Raw genomic sequence first — 15,222 nt, 5'->3', positions numbered from 1 at the left:
TCAAACTTTTAGGCAGCCTATCCATCATGTTAATAAACCTACAGTTAGAAATGTGTAAAATGAAATTCGGGTAAGATTTTATATTGCAATGTCTATGTTCAAAACATGTTACTTAGATAATAGTGATAACGTTTTTACGCCGCGAGGTAATTTCACAGTTTTTATATAGCGATAGCCTATGTTGGTCATTTGAAAACACACGGTAACAATCGTAATGTGAAATGACTTGTTAAAGTTTTCATACTGCAGTGCAAAATTAAATGTCTGCCATTTAATAAAGACTGCTCTTTGGTAAATACAGGATTCTGCCCTTGTGAAACAGGCCCACAGACGAACCCGTTTCTATACACGGACCCAAAAGTTCATCTGTGAACAACCGCGGAACAAACGTGTTCCTTTATGCAGATCATATGGTGGTTTATGAAAATGTATTCTGTGGTAAAGACTTAAAAAGAATACATGACCCGCGACCTCTCTTTGTATTAGCCTATGAAATGTAACTGACGAGAACTAAAGAATCTCTATAGCCTATAGGCTATTGCAGTTGCTTCACAACAGGTTCGAGGATCCCAGGAATCTTCATGTGTTATAATAGAATAGCAGGTTATTTACATTTTAGTGCAACAGTTTTAAGTAATAGAAAATATTAATTGCGATCATCAAGCAAAATGTTTAAAAGTAGCCTATAATTTAAATATATTCTTCCAGATGTTTAGAAGTAACCTGTAATCTCAAAAGTTTAACATGAGTTTATCATAGTAACTAACAGTGATCATTTTCTCCATATTTTGGAATAAATGAACATGCTGAATAAGTGTTTCTAAGGCCGTAAACTGACATGACACAGAACGGATTACCTAAATGCGCATTAATGTCAAAATCATACTATCGATGCTATACAGAGTTCAGAATTGCTCCAGAAGACACCAAAACTGTTAATGTCAATTTCAGTCAAAGAACTGGACAGTCATATAAGAAACCTGCGAATCCGTGTGAACAATTCCAACACTAGCCTAATCTCTGTGAATAAGAGAATTGTTCTTGCCATAATTGAACGAATAGATGTGAATTCGTTGTGTCTGTATTTCTATGAAAAAGAAACATTTCTTTGCTACACAAGGACCAGTTTTTAACCACTGTTAGGCTACCTATAACAAGCTTTCAGGAGATTAAAACAATAGCATGTTTTTAAGAGAATGTTTTTCTTCTAACAAAATGAATGGCTTTTTTGGAATCTATTTAAAAATGAATAAGCCCATGTTCACTATTAGTTATAATTTGACGTAAGCGATTAATGAGAATTGAATTGTAGCCGCTAAAGTAAACGGTCTGTAAACTTTATCAGTGTTACAGGGAATTGTATTATGATAATGCCATTAATATATATACTACGATGTTGTGCCTGTTTTTTATTTGACGCGGATTCATGAAGAAAATGTTAGCTACGTTTGAGCACACGTTAGACGAATTAAACGTGTTGTAAAGTTTTGGATGTGTGATCTGAGCGCAATCTAAAGATATAAAGCTGGTTTGTATCCGTGTACGTGGGATTGTCGCCTACTTGATCTCTTCGGCGATTCAAGAGAGACTCTGCATAACCGCAATTATTATAAAAAGTGTCAGTACCCCTAAATAACGAGATATACTTTACGCTCTCTGTGTGTTATGTAAAATCCGTGTGATATTCTACGAGGTTTTACGATGTTATATTCGTTATGAACACGGAAATTACTTAAGGCAGAGGCGTCCAGAATCATTTACATTCAGAGCCAAACATAAAATAACAATTACAAAATTTCTGGCATTCACGGACCAGCGTAATTATATGTTTTGCAGCATGAAATATCCTCAAATCGAATTATAGTTGATTTATGGGAAGGACGTTAAAACTTGTAGCCTACAGATGTGACTTGAAATGAAAAAGCAGAGATGAAACAAAAGGTTAATAGCTTTCTTTTTTTAACCTCTTGTTAAAAATGGAAGACAATGAAATTACAAAAAGCTTGAAACACTGACTGTTTTGCGTCCACAGTGTTATATTAGCTTTTTGATGCGAATGACTGAACGATTAAAAAAACGCCAAATTGCGCAATATGCATCTTAATCCAGTTTTATTAATTCAGTGGGTCGTTTATAAAAAGTGACTTCTGCTTTGAAGCTGGATTGATGGAACTGGGATTGCTGCACTAGACCTTATCTGTGTTTAGGTCATTTTTCATCCTTGTAAACTTCAAACTATACTTAAAAGTACAGGCTTGACATACCTTTTCAGTGTGATGATCTAATCCAGAAAGTTTTGCACCACCCTCTCTTTTCAGTGGCTCACACCTGTCATAGAAGAACATTTAAAAGAAGTGAGGCTGTCCCTCACCCACAGATTGTCTATCTATATCCTCATATCCATCCCTCATGCTCCCTGTCTCTCCCTCACATCAAGTAAAATGGTTGTCTGCACCTCTCTGGGTTCATCCTGGGTGTGCCTGTGTTCATGAAAGTCTGCAAACTGATCTAGGATCAGATTCCTCCTCACTTTACAATGACAGCGACCCAAGCCTATTTATAAAGAGTTGCTGGCCTCTTCGATTACATACCCCTCTGCCTCTTCTCACAGATCCCCACTGTATCCAGGCTCCCTTCTTTTGCCCTGTGAAACCAAACAAGAAAATGGCCACAGAGGGGAATTCAGAAGGGTGTGTGAGTGAGTGTGTGTACTAAATACTATGCCCAAAAATATATTCTGACTCAATTGGTAGAAATACTCCTGACTTTTATTTTTAGACACAAATGAATGATAAATAACAAATAAAAAAGTGGAAAATTTCAATGCTGATTAACTCTGAAAATGTACTGACTGGTCTATTTAATAACCTGCTATTAATTGTCCATAATTGATTTTAATTCTTGATTTAACTTTAATCTACCTAGTTCCTTGGCTTCTGTTCGGCAGGCGGGTCACGAGAGCTGTCAGTGGGTCTTGTGTATTTCTGTCTGAAGATGTTCTGTAGGAGATGACAGGCCCATGAAGATATTAATGAGTTTGTGAAATGCCATTTTCTGAGTAATTTAACAAGTATAACCACTGCAATTCCAAATCAGTCTCCTGTTTTCTAAGCCTGAAGTAAATCAGACATTAATGGTGAGAGAATTAATTAATAATAGTGAACAAATTTTAAAATGTTCTTGGGGTAACTTTTAAATGATCAGACCTTATAATAAATAGCCTAAATAAATAATATATATATATATATATCTGTCCAAATAATTTTAGTGGACAGATAAGGTAGAAAGGTAGCAAACAGCAGGTAACAGCTGCAGTTTTTTTTACAGTGTAGTACATAACCTCTGAAAAAAAGAACTATATAAAGAGGAGGAGAGAGAAAAGGACAAAAATAAATAATACAAACCCTTCCACCTATAGCATCTGTATCAACAAGTGTTTATGGAGAAAGATTGTGTTATCTAATGTCTGCTTACAAATGCAATGATGCAAACAAAATTTGTAACCATAAAAAGGTACATATAATCAGAAAAATCAACTGTGAGAGATTTTGGTTATTTAATAAATCAGCGACTATCAAAGACATTATAAACTTGCACTTCAGCAATTTAAAAATTTTCTATACATTCAATATTGCAAGAAGCACATGCTCCTGGATCAACATCCTTACCAGTTGAGGAAAAAAAATCTATCAACCAATCAGATTTTCAGGACTTTTCTCATATCAAACTTTTCTCTGTGATGTCAGAGGTAGGTCGATCCAGGAACAACAGGTCCTACTTGTGTCCAGTTCCCTGCTTCTGAGCCACACTAGCTGGGGTGGAGGATGAAAACGGTTGTGAATAGTGAATTGTGTCTACTGGCCTGACCGAATTAAAACTGAACTCACAGCAGTCCTGTTTAAATCATACAGACACACATGCTGTCTGTAACCTCCCTGCCCAGCTGCTGTCTGACTGCATGACAAAGCTTCCAAGCGAAAGAGAGTGAATACCAGAGACTTACACTCCTCATATATTGCCTGCCTCTCCTCCTCTATGATCTGCTCGCCCATTGGACCCGCAGACACTCACGCACCTGCTGTACGAGCGTATGTGTGCATGTGTCTGTGTGCATGTACCAGAGTTTATGTGCAGGTATGTTTTTTTGTAGCGCAGAGGTTTGTGTGTGCGTGTCTGGTACGGATCAGGGCATGCTTTCCTGGCATCCCAGTCATTTGCACTTGCTGGTGAGGCTTGCCAACCACACCACGCTTCGCCCTGTGAACATGTTTTCAACCCCGACATGATGACAATCACTAGCTGCAGACACTCCACTGGCAGAGCCACTGAACTGGACAGAAGTGCATAGGTGGCGGTAAAAAATGAAATATGAATTATGAATGAATTCAGAGACTCTTTGTACATGCCAGCTTTAACTAAGCGTGTGCTTGGAATAGCACATGTGTACGTGTAATATATGATTATATGAATTATGAAACAGAAATGACCACTTAGCAGCAGGGTTATAATCGTTAACTAAAACTAAAACCATAAAAAAAATTCCTTGATTGGAAATATAATTAACATTAACTGAAATTAAATAGACTATTTAAAAAAAAACTTTAACTTTTTTATTTTATTTCAGCTAATGCCAAGACAACAATTTCACATTTTTCCTTAAAAGAAACTAAAACTAAATAAACTAAAACTTAAACTATACAGAACAACAGACTTCAAAATGATATTATATATATATATATAATAAACTACAAAACTACTAAACAATAAGCAAAATTAAATATAGAAATATAAAAAGTAAAAATAAAGTATAATTCAAAATATTAACAAAAACTATACATATGTGCGTGTGTGTCTGAATATATATATATCACTCACTCAAAAAATACGGTTCTGTCAATTATTTACTCACAGTCATGTTGTTCCAAACCCATGCTGTTATTGTCCATGGAAGGCAAAAGGTAAAATCTGAGGAAAATTCTGTAATAAATACATATTATATAGACATTTTAGATATATAGTGACCACGGGTTTCCAAAATGAACAAAAATCACTATGCTGTACCATAAAGGTAGTCCACTCCATACAACTTGGTTACTAAATTTCAAGTAATGTGAAGCAGAGTCTCCGAACCCCTTATTTACTTCGGGTCTGTACCTTGTTTTCATCACGAGAGAATTTGCGGAATTGCAGAACTCTGTCGGAGCGCACGCTGAACAAATGTCAGCATTTTCAGTGAATTTCTTCTTTACCGGCGACCAGAGCTGTTGCGACTAATCCTAGACGCCTCTGATTAGACAATAGTGTTCATGTGCTCATCAGATACTGTGTGATTGCTTAATGCTCAACGCTGAAAAAAATGAAATAAAATCAACGCACATTCTCTCGTTCGCTCTATCATTATATGTGCAGAAAGCAGCCGGACATTTCGAAACAAAATTACAGGTTTGTGAGCGTTTGTACCGTAGCGCAGCCAGGCCAGCTCCCCTTTCTTTCACGAGGAACATTTAGCATTTCAAGCAAAAGGTCCATAATGGCATGCAGGACTTCTCCTTGTCCAATCAAAATGTCAATTTTTACATTTGTGACATGTAAAGAAAGTATTTTACAAGGAGCGCAAAAGAAATGTGTTCACTCAAACTTTCTGATCAATTTCGGTTGACGCTTTCATGATTTTCTGCAACTCCAAACAGGGCTGGCTGGTCTGAAGTTAGGTGGCACAATCACATAAAAGCAGCACAAACGGTGCTTGGTAACTCTATTGCTATAGAGACCATTGTCATAGCAGGTCTCTGTGGAAGTGCCCTTGGTGATCTGGTTCTGCAAGTGCATTCTGAGGAACAGGTTTGACAGCATGATCCCTGTGCTGATATTGTGACATGCTACTCATTATGTCAAATTTATGAGAGATGAATCATGGAAAAGAAAACAAACATGGTACACAGAAAACTAGACATCAGAAATGCCCTCTGCAAGCTCAGGTTTATTGACATAGCCGAAGGCCGGGTTTTTGTAAAAAAGACTGTTGCTGATATCTGAAATCACTTACGGCATCTTTAAATTGAAGTGTGGATAAGCACCGCCTCCGCAGAAGATGATCAACACCTGCCTCTACATCGTTTAGCCCCGCCCACCGATTCATGCACATAGTGTAAATAATGAGAGAGGCAAACAAGGTCTATGTAAAACTCAAATGATTTTACTCCTGCTCCTTCTGAAAGAGCGTGTAAAGAGGGAGAAAGAGATTGAGGACGAGAGAGAGCGAGAGAAAGAGAAAGAGAGAGAGAGAGAGAGAGACTGCTGGCTCTCCTGGCTCTGCTCCAGAGGATGATGTCATGGAGTATGACTTCACCATGCAGTGTCATCACTGCCCCCCCTCCTCCTCCCACTCCCTCCTTCCTTGCATCCCTTTCTCTCTTTCTCTTTCTCTCTCCACACACCCTAACAGAGAAGGTGCTGCTTCACTCATCCGTGCCAGAATGATAGATAAAGAGAGAGAGCGAGGAAGAGAGAAAGTGGGATGGAAGAAACAGACAAAGACGACAACAATGGAAGCAAAACTAGTGCTCCCCTGTGCAAAAGTAGCTGCCACGGTGTTAAGAGTGTTGTGGATGTTTCCAGTGCGTTGCTATGTGGTCACAAAGGTGTTTTGAGTGTTTTCTATTATGTTGGTATGCGTTTGCTAACATGTTATGGGTGGACCGCCAGGTTCCTAGATACGACTACTGTCTGTCTCTCAGTCCGTCCGTCCTTTATTCTGTGTAAGACAAAAGAAGATATTTTGAAGAGTGTTGCACCTGTTTTCATTTATATAATGCAAGTCAATGGAGTCCAAAACAAAAACAGACTCTATTGACTGATATTGTATGAACATAAAGAAAAAACATTTTTTCAAAACATCTTTAGAACAACATGAGGTTGAGTAAAACACAAAAGAAAATATTTTTCAAAATATCTCAACTGCTTTTGGCCATACAATTAAAGTCAGTTGGGGTGTTTTAAAAATATCTTTGGAACAACATAAGGGTGATTAACAATAATAAAAAAAATAAAATAAATAATAATAATAAAAAATCTGTTTTTTAAAACATTTTTGGGAAAACAACAGTTTGAGTGAAATACAAAATAAGATATTTTGAAGTCTGTATTTATTTATATAATGGAAGTCAGTGGGGTCCAAAGCACATTAGACTCTACCAGACTTTTATTTTATGAACATTAAAAAACAAACAAACATTTTTAAAATATCTTTGGAACAACATGCCATGAGTAACTTATTAGGGTGGAGCCTTTATTGTACATTTATTTACATTCCTAAAGTAGCCTTTATTGTATCGACCTTTATTGTATGGACATTAAACAAACAAACAAAAATTGTTTTAAAAATATCTTTAAAACAACTTGAGGGTGGGTAAATGAACAACTTAAGAGTAAGTAACACACAATTAAAACATTCTTCAAATTACCTCAACTGTTTTGTCTATATAATAAAAGTCAATGGCATCCAAAACGATTTTTTAAAAATTCTATGTTTTTAAAAAAAACTTTTTTTTAAAAATATCTTTGGGAAAACATGAGATTAAGTAAAACACAATAAGATATTTTGAAGTCTTTGTTTTTGAATGTTTTAATGGAAGTCATTGAAGTCCAAAACATCACTGAACTCTATTGACTTTCATTTTATGGTCATGAAAAAGGAAACATTTTTAAAAATATCTTTGGATAGAATTTTATTTATTGACTTTTTTGTGTGTGAACTGTCCCTTTAAGGACTTTAAAAGAGCCCTAACCCTAGGTTTCAGACAAAATTAGGTATCAAGCACCATTAATGATAAGATATATGGCCAGTATGGCATGTAAATAAAAGAGGACAGGAAAGTGGGAAGACACTGGACATTAGGAGAAAGAGAGAGCGAGAAGGATACATAGATATTGAGATAGCGATGGAGAAGGGGTGGGTTAGTTTAATTACATTTCTCAGTGCCACTCTTCTGCCATACGGACCAACAGTCAACACACACACCCACACACACACACACACACACACACACAGCAAGACACAGGGAGGGGTGGTACAGTCTCTCGCTAACCATTTCCTCAGTTCTGCACAAAGAGATAGCAACAAACACACTCATGAAACATGACATAATGTAAAAACTGTAGACATTGAAGTATGTCAGTCATGACAATGAAAAACCTTGGAACATACAATGATACAGACCAATTTAATTTCAAATTTAATAAAGATGATTATCATTCTCAGTACTGTAATTGTTGTCATTGCTGTCACCATGAGATTTGATAAAATATCCTAGAGGCATTTATTTATTTGTTTTGTTTGTTTATTAAACAGTTTATGAAAATTGAAAACAAACACAATGCACACACACACAAAACTAATTTCAAACCTGTATGACGTTATTTATTTATTTTTAAAAGAAAATATTTTGAAGATTGTTGGTAACCAAACCATTTTTTAAAATATGTTTTTTTATATTCCCCAGAGGAAAGAGAGTCATACAATTTTGGAATGATGTGAAGGCGAATTAAACATTTTCTCTAGTTTTCTGAAATGAAACCAAATGGACCAAACAAACAAACAAACAATAAAAGCAGTACATACATTACAGCTTTCAGTAAGAAATTGTCAGAATTTCTGCTAAAAATCTTTGCCTCTTCTGCTGTTGGCACATTTTATACATATTTAACATTTTCTCTGTTTTTCACACACATTTATCATATGGCTTTAAAAGACTTGGAAAATAATGCTAGAATCACTTTTTTTTTTAGCTTCTGTCTCTATTCACTTTCATTGTACACTGAAAGAAATGATTCATTGAATTTACAATTTTTTTTAAAAGTTAAGTGGTTGCAATCAATTTATTTTAGCTACATTTTAAATAAACAAATTTAGTTGACTAACTTTCAAAATGGTTTTTTAAATGTAGCTAAAATAAATTGTTTGCAACTACTTACCTTATACAAATTTAATATAATTTTTTTCAGTGTATAGGAAAGAGCAGCATCAACATTCTGCTTAACGTTTTTCTTTTTTTGTGTGTGTGTTCCAAGGAAGCAAAACAATCAATTATAGGAGTAAATGATAACAGAATTGTCATTTTTAACTTCCCTTAAGTCACCAAATAAATCAGTACACTGGGTATCAAGCAATAAAAACTAGAGTTTTTTTTTTGTCCTCCTCAGTGTGACACTGAGACACTGTGGACAACAGCTGATCCATGACGGAGATTGAAGGGTTTGCCTGAAATCGGTTTGAGATCAGTCTTGTGGCTCCTCTTCAAGTGTATAAGGTGAAGATTCAAATAAACACAGCCGATCCTAGATCAGCACAAAAGGCATGCTTGACCTGGTCCATTGGGATGGCACTAACTCTCTCCAGATTGGGCCAAGCAGGGGAGCAGGAGGTTTTGGACTGACGGGGGGAAAAGGGAAAAAGAGAGGGAAACACACACAGAGAGAGAGAGATACGGTGAGAGGAAGAAAGCGAGATGCATTGCTGCCAGGACTCCTGATTCTACAGCATCTGTCACCCTGAGTCAAAAGAACCAATATAAAATCTGTTATCAAAATGAATGTAAATGAAAGCAAAGCTGCTCTGAAAATGTAGATGCTGCTTTGAGCAAATGCTGGCATATAATTAAATCTTTGATGTTTCTGTGCAGTCACATATTGCCACTGTTGCAACATAATTACTCCATAAATATTTATTAATAATTTTAATCTATCTTTAATCATTCTTAATCTAAAATATATATATAATAATTATTCATTTTTATTTATTTTATCATTTTGTTTTGTTCATCTTACAAACATAAATCCAAGGACAAGACTGTGTTGTTTCAATGGATGGAAACCAACTTGTAACTTGGGCTTCCACTTCCACACCAAATATTCACATCTAAATACCAGGTTGGTATTTTGAAACGTCATGTAAGTTTCCACTATCCACTAATTCTCGAAAAGTATGTAGTCTGAAAACCAGGACAACCATGCTACACTTTACTAAATAGTATCTGACCTTCTCTCTCAGTCTCCACAACTCCTGCACATGGTTCAAATGAACGACTCCACACGCCTGTTAGTGATTAGATTTGGCCAATGTGTAAAACCTCACTATCTAAAAGGCTCTAATCGCACGGACCATTAACGGCATGCTAATTACACAGAATTCCTGCAGGGAGGAGGGGAGGGGGAGAGAGAGGGAAGTGGAGGGGAGGGAAGGAAAACGGAGTGAGGAGGAGAACGTAATCCAGAGCGCTTTGAAGTTCAGTAACTAAAGCAGCTAGTAAACTAAAGCATTTATCATTAATATGTGGTGCTCCGAAAACATTTAAGCTCTTCAAGGTATAAATGACTCTGACCACAGAGTTACGGTCAAGGCTTTGAAGAGTTCAGGGAACTTCTGCTGGAATGCTTTGGTCTCGCCTGTGGCTGGAAATGCCCAAATGAGACGTCAGTGGAAATATAATAAAGGATGAACTATAGATTTTTTTTAAACTATAATTTCTTTGGAAAATCCCCCTTTTCATTCTCTGTTTTGTCATTGTAGCTCACATATAGTTAATTCAGACAAACACAAATACAAACACATGTTTAGCTAGCTAACTAAACAGACATACAGTATACTGTACTGTTTATTCAGAATGTTCCGTATGTTCAGAAGTCTGGGTCAGTAAGATTTTATTATTTTTTAAAGGAATCAATACTACTATTCAGCAATCATGCATTAAATTGATCAAAAGTGATAGTGAAGACATTTATAATGTTTAAAATATATAAATATTTATATTTATAAAATATAAACTTGTACAACTTAAACTTTATATAAACTTCTACTACTTGTCTGCTTGATCCTACTCCATCTCATCTTCTTCAAGCCATTTCTCCTGCAGTTGTACCTGCACTCACTCACATCATTAACACATCCCTTCACACTGGTGTTTTTCCCTCAGCATTTAGACAGGCTCGTATAACCCCACTACTTAAGAAACCCACCCTTAACCCATCTCTTCAACTACAGACCGGTTTCCCTTCTTCCTTTCATTGCAAAAACACTTTTTTTTCTCATTTGTAACGGGCTGTGTTCAACCAATGTCATTCAGAAACATGGCTTTTCATATCACTGCTATGCTGATGACACTCAACTATACCTCTCATTCCATTCTGAAGATCCGACGATAGCTGCTCGCATCTCAGCTTGTCTAACAGTCTAACATTTCTTGCTGGATGAAGGACCATCACCTTCAACTCAACCTTGCCAAGACAGAACTGCTTGTGGTTCCATCAAACCCATTGTTTCATTACAATTTCACCATCCAGTTAGGCACATCAACCATAACTCCTTCAAAAACAGCCAGAAACCTTGGAGTTATGATTGATAATCAGCTGACTTTTTCAGACCACATTGCTAAAACTGCCCGGTCCTGCAGATTTGCTTTATTCAACACCAAGAAGATCAGGCCCTTTCTTTCGGAACATGCTTCACAACTCCTTGTTCAAGCTTTTGTTCTGTCCAGGCTGGACTATTGCAATGCTCTCTTGGTAGGTCTTCTAGCCAGTTCTATCAAACCTTTACAATTAATCCAGAATGTGGCAGCAATATACATTTTTAATGAGCCGAAAAGAATGCCTAGACTTGCACTCTATTTATTTACTAACTGCTTGTTTTCTTAAAAAAAAAACTAACACTTGCTTCTCTAATCTTTTTGCATTCTATTTGTTTTTTTTATTTATTATACAATTATAATTCTGACTTTCTGACTTCTGATTAACAAAAGCAAAAAAGGCCTCTAACACTAGCTTGCTCTATTCTTGTTCTATTATGTCTGTTTTCTTTTAATTTATTATATGATAAATTAAAAAAAACTTGCTACGTGTACTGTGTTAAAGGGATAGTTCACCCATAAATGAACAGTTGATGTTTATCTGCTTACCCCCAGGGCATCCAAGATGTAGGTGACTGTTTCTTCAGTAGAACACATTTGATGATTTTTAACTCCAGCTGTTGCAGTCTATCAGTCTTATAATGCATGGCAATGGTAACAAAATCTATGAGAGTAAAAAAAACATGCACAGACAAATCCAAATGAAACCCTGTGGCTCGTGACGACACACTGATGTCCTAAGACACGAAACGATCGGTTTGTGCGAGAAACCGAACAGTATTTATATAATTTTTTACCTCTAATACACCACTATGTCCAACTGGGCGCACGCACGGCATCCGATGCTTGTGTACGCGCTCTGGCGTAGTTTACGCAAGTGCCGGAAGTGATCTCTCGCGCGTATACGTCACTTATTGTTTACACAGTGCACAGTCATTGTAGGTACGACAGCTAATCAAAATGGTACTTACTTGCGCTTATTACGCGGATTGTTCAAACCAACTTAAAACTAAAAGATTACATTCTCTCGCGCGAACTCATTCGGGAGTGGTGACTTTCCACGTATTCCCAACTTCTGAGACTGCTCGCCTGAAATTATGGTTGATTGCTCTTCGCCTGGATATCAACACACCCATTAACGTAAACTACACCAGAGCGAGTACACACCTCACGATCCGGAAGTCGTGCGCGCGCCCAAACACAGTTGGACATAGTGGTGTATTAGAGGAAAAAATGTATATAAATACTGTTCAATTTCTGGCACAAACCGATCGTTTCGTGTCTTAGGACATCAATGTGTCGTCACGAGCTGCAGGGTTTAACTTGGATTTGTCTGTGCATGTTTTTTTTTTACACTCATAGATTTTGTTACCATTGCCATGCATTATAAGACTGATAGACTGCAACGGTTGGACTTAAAAATCATCAAATGTGTTCTACTGAAAAAACAAAGTCACCTACGTCTTGGATGCCCTGGGGGTAAGCAGATAAACATCAAATTTTAATTTTTGGGTGAACTATCCCTTTAAGCTGACTGAGACTTGTTATAGCACTTGCGTGTCATTGCTCTTTTGTTAGTTTTGATTGCTTCTATTGTCCTCATTTGTAAGTCGCTTTGGATAAAAGCGTCTGCTAAATGTCTAAATGTAAATGTAAATAAATAATAAAATTTCAAACAAATGCTATTCGTTTGAGCTTTCTATTTGTCAAAAAGATTACATTTTAAATAGAAAACAATTATTAAGTGACAGCAAAGACATTGATGCAGATTAAAATTTCAAACAAACGCTGTTCTTTTGAACTTTCTATTCATCAAAGAACCCGGGAAAAGTTTATCACCGATTTCCAAAAAAATAAAAATAAACTGCAGGATCATGTGACACTAAAGACTGAAAATTCAGCTTTACCATCATAGGAATAAATTACATTTTAAAATTATATTTAAGTAGAAAATTATTTTAAATTGTAATAATATTTCACAATATTACTTTTTACTGTATTTTTGTTCAAATAAAGCAGCCATGGTGAACATAAAAGAATCCCTTCAAAAACATCTACAATTCCTACCAAACCCAAACTTTTAAACACTAGTGTCTATTGTTTTTAAATGAAACAAATTATGATCATAAAATAATTATATACTTATATTTAATTATATACAATTATAAATTCAACAAGCAGTTTCATAGTTTTCCAGTCAAAAAATAAATGTATACTTTACATACATACGTCACAAAAACCTCTAGATTGTTTATGAACTAAAGTGCTAATCCATACAAAAGCTCTAATATGAAAATGTTTGCACTTCTTAACAAGGAACGATAAGAAAGAAAGTGAGAAAGATGGAGGCAGGGATAGCGCTCACACAGGCCTCTTATGCCCTAAAAAGATACAGCATTTTCTCTCTGTGTCTGAACAAAGGCAGTCATTCTTCACTATGCTAAAATCTTTGTGACAGTGTTCCCCAACAGAGCTCATCTCGTTTGCAAGTGGCTATAGTTGGAGGCCTGAGTTTGACCTCTGACCTCTCCATTCATTGTGAGGCCAGCGAATCTTGTCAATCAAACACAAAGCGTTTTCTTGTCACTCTGTCCTACAATAGTTCTTAAAGGGAGGCCCGTGTCTGTCAGATGAACTGGACTGATTCATTTGTCTGCTGAACAGAGCTTGACTTCAACAGCTTTTAGCCTCATTGATGTAGTTAATGCATATCGTGTACGTTTGACGAAAGCTTGACACTGGCCAGCTTGATCCCGAGCTTGACATGGGCCAGGGGAGTTGCTGAAAAGCCCAGCAGGAATGACTTCACTCTGAAGAGTGTGCATGTGTGAAAGGAAAGACTTAAACTGATTCCTACCAGATCCCAAAGGGGTGTGAAAAAACAGACTAAATATGATTCAGCTTCACTCACGGCCTTTAGCTAATTAACTTAAAGAGACAGTCCTCTCAAAAATGAAAATCTTATCATTTTCTCACCCTCATGTTGTTCCAAACCTGTATGAATTTCTTTCTTCTGTTGAGCATGAAATAAGTTATTCTGAAGAATGTGAGTAACTAAACAGTTGACTTTGAATTCTATAGTATTTTTCTTCCATACTATGGAAGTCAGTGGTTTGGAATGACATGCGGGTGAGTAAATGATGACAGCATTTTCATTTTTGGGTGAACTATACCTTTAATATCTGCTAACACTTTATTTTGATGGTCCCCCAACAGACATTCTACTGACTAAATGTAACTTTGCAGGTACATGTCAACTTAATCTTCTTACAGTCTACTAATACTCCAATGAGAATCAGTTTGTGTGGAGTTGCAAAGTTAACAGGATGTCTAGAAGGGACCATCAAAATAAAGTATAATCTGAAAAATATCACGGTTTGAGAACACTGATTGATTTAAGTGAATCTGTTCACTCAAATGTTTGTTTAAATGAACCAGTTCAACACAATGCACTGATTCATTTGATTCCCTACATTTTTGCAGCGATATATAATATACATTTTTAATATGTATTGAACCTACACAACAAGTAAAGACCACACCTGCTTGACAACTGAAGATGCTTCCTTTGCATTCAGTACAAATTTGTCCAAAAGCTATTTCATAAAGTGGTACGGACAGCACTGGCCATGCAACAACTATTTTAGACTACACTGTAAGAAAAAAATCTGTAGAAAAAAGGTACTGGCAATTTTTAGCTGTTAAGTTTATGACCATTTCCTTCAACCCTGAAAATCAAAACAATGTGTAATTCAAAATATGGGTAAAACAAATCAATATGGAAAATATATTCATTGTAAACAGTACATTGTGGCCTATT

The sequence above is a fragment of the Sinocyclocheilus grahami genome, unplaced genomic scaffold (assembly GCF_001515645.1).
Source record: "Sinocyclocheilus grahami isolate Dianchi unplaced genomic scaffold, SAMN03320097.WGS_v1.1 scaffold750.1, whole genome shotgun sequence".
Lineage (NCBI taxonomy): Eukaryota > Metazoa > Chordata > Actinopteri > Cypriniformes > Cyprinidae > Sinocyclocheilus > Sinocyclocheilus grahami.
This window is presented reverse-complemented; position numbering follows the sequence as displayed.